The sequence below is a fragment of the Anser anser genome (genome assembly GCF_964211835.1).
Source record: "Anser anser genome assembly, contig: HAP1_SCAFFOLD_192, whole genome shotgun sequence".
Classification (NCBI taxonomy): Eukaryota; Metazoa; Chordata; class Aves; order Anseriformes; family Anatidae; genus Anser; species Anser anser.
Window position 1 is genome coordinate 167,109 of NW_028153965.1, and position 7,317 is coordinate 174,425.

The window sequence follows — 7,317 nt, forward strand, 5'->3', positions numbered from 1 at the left end:
TAAAACCCTAACACCTTATTAGAAACACTCTGTAACCAATACCATAGGCTCAGGCAAGTATCTCAGTGAGGTAGCATTTTTATTCACGATTGCAATGGCAGGCGTCCCACAAGCCACCTACTAGTTCCATAACACAGTTTATATAATTTTTTTTTTCCTCTCGGTGACCAGGACCCTCCCCAGTTTCCCCATTGACTGGGTAATCCATGTTCACAATCTATCCAGTGCTTCACAGAAAATACACAGCTGCTGGCCTGTTACTAGTCAATTTTATTTTTTTCTTGACTGTTTTCCTCTTTGAGGTGGTAATGTTTCTTACACCGTGATTTCCACCCAATTGCTCTAAGGATTCTGGTTGTCTGCATTTTACAAGGTTGTCTGTTAAGCTTTCTTATCACTGCAAGCATATATCAATACCACCTTCCCTCCCTCTAAACGATGTAACTCTGTGCAAAAACATTTTTATTCCCACAACCTTGATCCCCTTACCCTAAAATCCTTATTCTCTTTAACCCTAACAACTCTAACCACAACCCTAACCCTTCATATCAACCCCCCGACGCTAATGACACTGACTAATGATCCAAACCCCAAACCCCAGGCAACCAACAAAGAAACAGACACAAAGCTGGAAACTACAAAAAAGGCAAAACCCTGGATACAGACCCCAAATCACAAACACGCTACCAAAATGCTACAGAAAAGCCCCAGACGCAGGCCCCAAGCACTACAGCTAGGCCCCAGAAGCTCTAGACACATCCCAAAGCCAAAATGCAATCCCCAAACACTACAGAAAAGCCCCCAAACACCAGACACAGGCTGCAGAAGTCTACAAGCAGGCCCCAGCCACACCCGGATGCAGACCCCAACTGTCCACAAGCAGCTCCCAACCCACCCCCCCCATGAACTGGACCCCCCACCACCACCACCCAGATGCATGCCCCAGGCCTCAGCCCCAGCCCCCACACCCCAGACTCAGGCCCCAAAGGTGTACAACCAGCTCCCAACTGCCCCCCTCAAAGGGAGGCCCCAAAGCCTGCCAGAGGACCCTAGAGCGTACAAGCAGCTCCCAACCCCCCCGGCACAGGCCCCAACCCCCCCCCAGACACAGGCCCCAAAGGTGTACAAGCAACTCCCCATCCTCCCCAGAGGCACGCCCCAAAGGTGTACAAACAGCCCCAACCCCCCAAGACCCAGACCCCTACAGCGTAGAAGCAGCTCCCAACCCCATGCCCCCAAGGCACATGCCCCAACCCCTCCCCCAAGGCAGGCCCTAACAGTGTACAAGCAGCTCCCACCCCCCCCCAGACGCAGGCCCCAAAGGTGTACAAGCAGGCCCCTACAGTATACAAGCAGCTCACAACCACCCCCCGAAAGGCAGGCCCCAACCCCCTCCAGATGCAAGCCCGAAAGGTTAAAACCAGCTCCAACCCCCCAACCCCCCCCGCCCCGCGCAGACGCAGGCCCCAAAGGTGTACAAGCAGTTCCCAACCCCTCCAAGGCAGGCCCCAAAAGTGTACAGGCAGGCCCCTACAGTGTAGAAACGCTCCAACCCCCCCCCTTCCACCTCGAGGGAGGCCCTCCCCCCCCAGTATACACGAAGCTCCCAACCCCCTCTCAGAGGAATGCCTAAAAAAGTATACAAGCAGCTCCTAACACCCCTACCTCCCCCCCCCCCCAAAAGAGGCAGTCCCCAAAGGTGTACAAGCAGGCCCTCAAATCCCTTAGGTGTACAAGCAGGCCCTTCAAATCCCTTAGCCCCTGCGCCAGCTTTATTGGCGAGCAGCGAGGCTGGGGGGGGAGGGGGGCAAGACAGCCTTAAATAAAATACAAATATAAAAAGTGTTATAAATGGCTGTTATAAATCCAAATAGGATTACAATCAAAGTTTACAATTTATTAAACGAATAGAGGCAAGCAAGCAGCGCTGGGTGCGCCGGGAGTCTCTGCTCCCCCAGGACGCACACCTGTTACGTAAGGCGGCTGGTTTTGATGCTCCCAGGCTAATACATATTCATTACTACTTCGAGAAGAGGCAGGGTTATTAGAATTGGTTTCCGGAATCCGAAACCCCTCCCAGGGGCGCCTGCGTACCAGTCTCTGGTGGTCTCTCGGGGCTTGCTCGGGCTCAATGCTGGTTGTCTTCCTCTCAGGCTTTTGTCCTTCAATTGTCCTTCAGCTCCCCCTTCCTCCTCGTTTGGGAGCCTCTGCGCCGGATTTCAGAAACTCTAGCAACATCCCCTGCAGTAGTCAGCACTTTTCCCTAAAAACCCCTTTGTTCTCTTATCACCTAGACCCGGGCCTCGATGTTAACCCTTCAAATCCCTTAGTGACACGAATTGCTGGACCATTCCTTACAAAAGGAAGGATAAAATATGTAGAGGAGCAATGGCACACGCGAAAGCCCAGCGCCGCGGGCAGAGGCAGCGAAGGTTGACGGCAGAACAGTGCTCGGTTTGAACACGGAGAGGGAAAGCGAGGGGAAGGTGGCCGAAGCCGGCCGCAGTCTCTGAGCTCTCCTCCTCCTGATTGTTTTCTCTCAAAGCCATTTCTGTCTGTGTGCGGGCACCCGGAGCCGGCAGAAGTCCCCGTGAAGTCCTTCGGCAGGACGGAGGGCTGCGTGGGCTCCAGTGAGAGAGGGAGTTAGGAGAATCTTATCAAGTAGAGATAGAGCGCTGACAGCGTTAAACTAGGATGCTACTTAGCGTCTTTGCTAACTATGGTGCATTGTGCCAATTAACTAAAGCAAGAAGCCTTGGGCCCCTTACCAAGGTCAGTCTCCTAATAAGAGAGTGAGCCTGTCTTAAGAAACTGGGAGAAACTGGTCCTGCAGGTGGACAAGAGCCAAGGAGCAACTGAGTCTGTGCAAAGACAAGAGGTCAACAAGCGGTGACGAGGAAGAGTCATCAATCTTCATGCCCACGACCTCCCGTGCTGCCCAGCGCTGAATAAACATACCTACTTTACAATCTCACTGATTGTGGAGTCCCTTTTCCGCAAGTCACTAGCAGCGGTTTCTTCCGCAGAGGTTTTCCCAGAGCCGCTTCAAAGCTTCCCTCGCGGAGCTGGGGCGTCGCAGGGGGTCGTCAAAGCACGCACGCGCACACACACACACACGCACACACACACACACAGGCGTTGTTGTCCAAACAGAAAGTATTTACAACAAATTCGACAAGCGGTTTTCCTCTGCCAGCAGCAAATGCCTGAGGGCCCCTACAGCTTCACAAATCATAGCACAAAGAGCCTAAAGTTCCTCTAAAATTTAGGGAAATGATTCAAAATAGATCTGCTAGGGGAAAACGATCACTGGCGGCAGGGTACACAATACACGCGAGTCTCAGCTCTCCTCCGCAGGGTCAGTGCCCACGCCCAAGTGCGACGCTGATGGCACCCGAACATTTGCTGTAGCAGGCAGCAGAGCCAGCAGCTCAGGGGAGCAATTTTAAAAACCAGGAGGCACTTAAACCGACCCTTAATTGACCCAGTTACTGCAGGAGAGTCCCGACTACTCGCCCTGGAGTCCTACTGTCACCAGCAAAAAGCACCAACCAAAGCTTGGGGGAACTTTGGTACAGCACAAGAGAAGGGAGTGGGGGTAGCGTAGCCGTATCGCAGAGCTGCTGCTTTTCACACCATTTTATCATCCCTGATAATTGAAAGTAAGGCCGGGTGGGCTGACCCCACCACCACCACTCCTGGCAGCATGTTTGGTCCACAACGCTAGAATAATTATTTTGCTCCCTCCCGCCCCTACAGCTTCATCATCTGAAAAGATTACAGTCAAAACAATGGCATACACAAATAAAAGTCAAGAGTTGACATAGTAACTCCGGGATTTGGGTATCAACTGTCCGAGAAATCAGAACACCCAGGCTTCACAATGTGCCCAACATCGAGCTGTGCCAAGGGGGGGCGGAAGGAAGAAGCTTTCCGTTTAAGCCTTCAGAGCATCGCTCCGTCACTACGTCAATTCACAGCCACCACAGCGTGCCGATGGACATCTTTCTGTGCCAAAAGAAACAAGTGCTTTGTCCTCTTGATATCAAAGGTAGCCACCTATACTTACGGAACCATGCACAAGACCTTAACTCTGACCAGCAGGAAAACTTAGGACAACTGAGTGCAGATCCTGCCAATTTCTACCAGTTCCAACTGTGCTTTAAGTCTCATTGCAAAGCCTCAGTTAGAAAAAGGATCACCTCAGGGTATCCAACAAGAAGAAGAGTTTTTTTTTTTTTTTTTTTTTAATATACCATAGGACTATGCAGTTCAATCATCAATCATCTTGGAAAGCTCAAGGAGGAGGTCATCCTCATCCTTCCCTGGGTCCAAGTCGAGCTCGGCTTCCAGTATGCCGTCTGAGAGTTCCCAAAGTAGCATCTCTAAATCCTCGTCTACAGATACGGGCGCGTTGCCTGTGGAACTCAGCCGGCGTGTCCTTGCTTCTTCTAGCTGGGAAGAAGCTGAAGTCGAGCTTGAGAACTCCATTGGCTCCACGGATTCTGCCTGGCTTCCAAGATGTGCTTCAGGTCTTGGCAGAGCAAGGAAGAGAACAATCAGTATATGCCATTTCTTAACGGGAAATCCCTTTTCTGCAAACCGGCTCTTAAAACCGTAGCCAACCCCTCCTGCACTTCAATCTTACCCAGGGATTGTTATTCAGTTAACCCAGGGCTACATTTAGAGCCCAATATATTAGCAGGTACATTTTTCAGTTTGGGGGTTTCTCTGTGAAGCCAGAGCACCCGGAGCCTAGCAAAGATGGGAAACCAACATGGCCTCCCGGAAGCCCAGTGTCCGAGAACTACATCTCCCGGCATGCTCTGGGAAAACAATATGGACTCCCGGAAACCCGGTGGCCAAGAACTACATTTCCCAGCACTCCCCAGAAAATTGAGCCTCGCAGCGTGCCGTAGGACGCCATTTTTTGCTCTGTTACATTACCGGTTTCGTGTTTATGGAGGGTTTTCCCGCCGTTTTGGGGGGTTTCCCCTCAATTTTGGGTTTTCAGCTCTCCATTTCAGAGTTCTTCCCCGCAATTTTGGGGTTCCTTCCCCTAATTTGGTGCTTCGCCCCCCGCCCACTTTTGGGGTTCCCCCTCCATTTTGGGGATTCCCCCCAATTCCAAGCCCCCCACAATTTTGGAGGCCCCCACCATCCTTTCTTGGCCTGCCACCCTAATATTAAGGTTCTTTCCCCCAGTGTTGGGGTTCTCACCACATGTTTGAGGTTCCTTCCCTTAATTTGGGGCTTAGCTCCCCGGGATCTGGGGCTTTAACCCCAATTTTGGGGGTCCCCCCCAAGTTTGGGGATTCCTCCCCAGGTCTGGGGGGGGTCCACATTCAATTCTGGAATTTCACACTTCCATTTAAGTCTTCTTCCCCCCAATTTGGGGGTTCACCCACCCAATTTTGGGGGTTCCTCCCCTAATTTGGGGGGACCCGACCAATTTTGGGGGTCCCCCCCAATTGTAGAGTCCCCCACCCTCCTTTTTTGGGTTCCCCCCTAATATTAAAGAGTTCTTCCGCCCAATTTTGGGGGACCCCACAATTTTGACGTTCCTTCCCCTAACTTGGGGCTTCAACCCTTCGATTTTGGGGGGGGCTCCCACCCTCTTATTTTGGCCTTCCGCCCTAATATTAGGCCTAACCCCTAAGAACCTTGACCCCTAACGCTATGGCAACCACGGATCTAACCCTAACCCCTACCCCAACAAACCCTAGAAACCCTAACCCTAAAAACCCTTGCAGCCCTAACCCGATAAAATTTACCACACTAAACCCCTGAAGACTGTTCTGGGGGGTCCACATTCAATTCTGGAATTTCACACTTCCATTTAAGTGTTCTGCCCCCCCAATATGAGGGTTCGCCCACCCAATTTTGGGGGTTCCTCCCCTAATTGGGGGGGACACAACCAATTTTGGGGGGGACACAATCAATTTTGGGGGGGACACAACCAATTTTAGAGTCCCCCACCCTCCTTTTTTGGGTTTCCCCCAATATTAAGAGCTCTTCCGCTCAATTTTGGGGGACCCCACAATTTTGACGTTCCTTCCCCCAACTTGGGGCTTCAACCCTTCAATTTTGGGGGGGGGCTCCCACCCTCTTATTTTGGCCTTCCGCCCTAATATTAGGCCTAACCCCTAAGAACCTTGACCCCTAAGCCTATGGCAACCACGGATCTAACCCTAACCCCTACCCCAACAAACCCTAGAAACCCTAACCCTAAAAACCCTTACAGCCCTAACCCGATAAAATTTACCACACTAAACCCCTGAAGACTGTTCTGGGGGGTCCACATCCAATTCTGGAATTTCACACTTCCATTTAAGTCTTCTTCCCCCCAATTTGGGGGTTCGCCCACCCAATTTTTGGGGGTTCCTCCCCTAATTTGGGGGGGACACAACCAATTTTAGAGTCCCCCACCCTCCTTTTTTGGGTTTCCCCCAATATTAAGAGCTCTTCCGCTCAATTTTGGGGGACCCCACAATTTTGACGTTCCTTCCCCCAACTTGGGGCTTCAACCCTTCAATTTTGGGGGGGGGCTCCCACCCTCTTATTTTGGCCTTCCGCCCTAATATTAGGCCTAACCCCTAAGAACCTTGACCCCTAAGCCTATGGCAACCACGGATCTAACCCTAACCCCTACCCCAACAAACCCTAGAAACCCTAACCCTAAAAACCCTTACAGCCCTAACCCGATAAAATTTACCACACTAAACCCCTGAAGACTGTTCTGGGGGGTCCACATTCAATTCTGGAATTTCACACTTCCGTTTAAGTGTTCTGCCCCCCCAATATGGGGGTTCGCCCACCCAATTTTGGGGGTTCCTCCCCTAATTGGGGGGACAACCAATTTTGGGGGGGACACAACCAATTTGGGGGGGGACACAACCAATTTGGGGGGGACACAACCGATTTTAGAGTCCCCCACCCTCCTTTTTTGGGTTCCCCCCTAATATTAAAAGCTCTTCCGCCCAATTTTGGGGGACCCCACAATTTTGACGTTTCTTCCCCTAAATTGGGGCTTCGACCCTTCAATTTTGGGGGGGGCTCCCCCCTTAGTTTGGCCTTCCACCCTAATATTGGGCCTTACCCCTAAGAACCCTACCCCTAACACTACGGCTCCCACGGATCTAACCCTAACCCCTACCCCAAAAAACCCTAGAAACCCTAACCCTAAAAACCCTTACAGTCCTAACCCGATAAAATTAACCACACTAGACCTACGCCTAAAAGCCCTAACCCTAAAAATTAAGACCCTCTAAACCCTAACCCAAAACGTAAAGATTCTCAAAGCCCTAACGCTGGAGA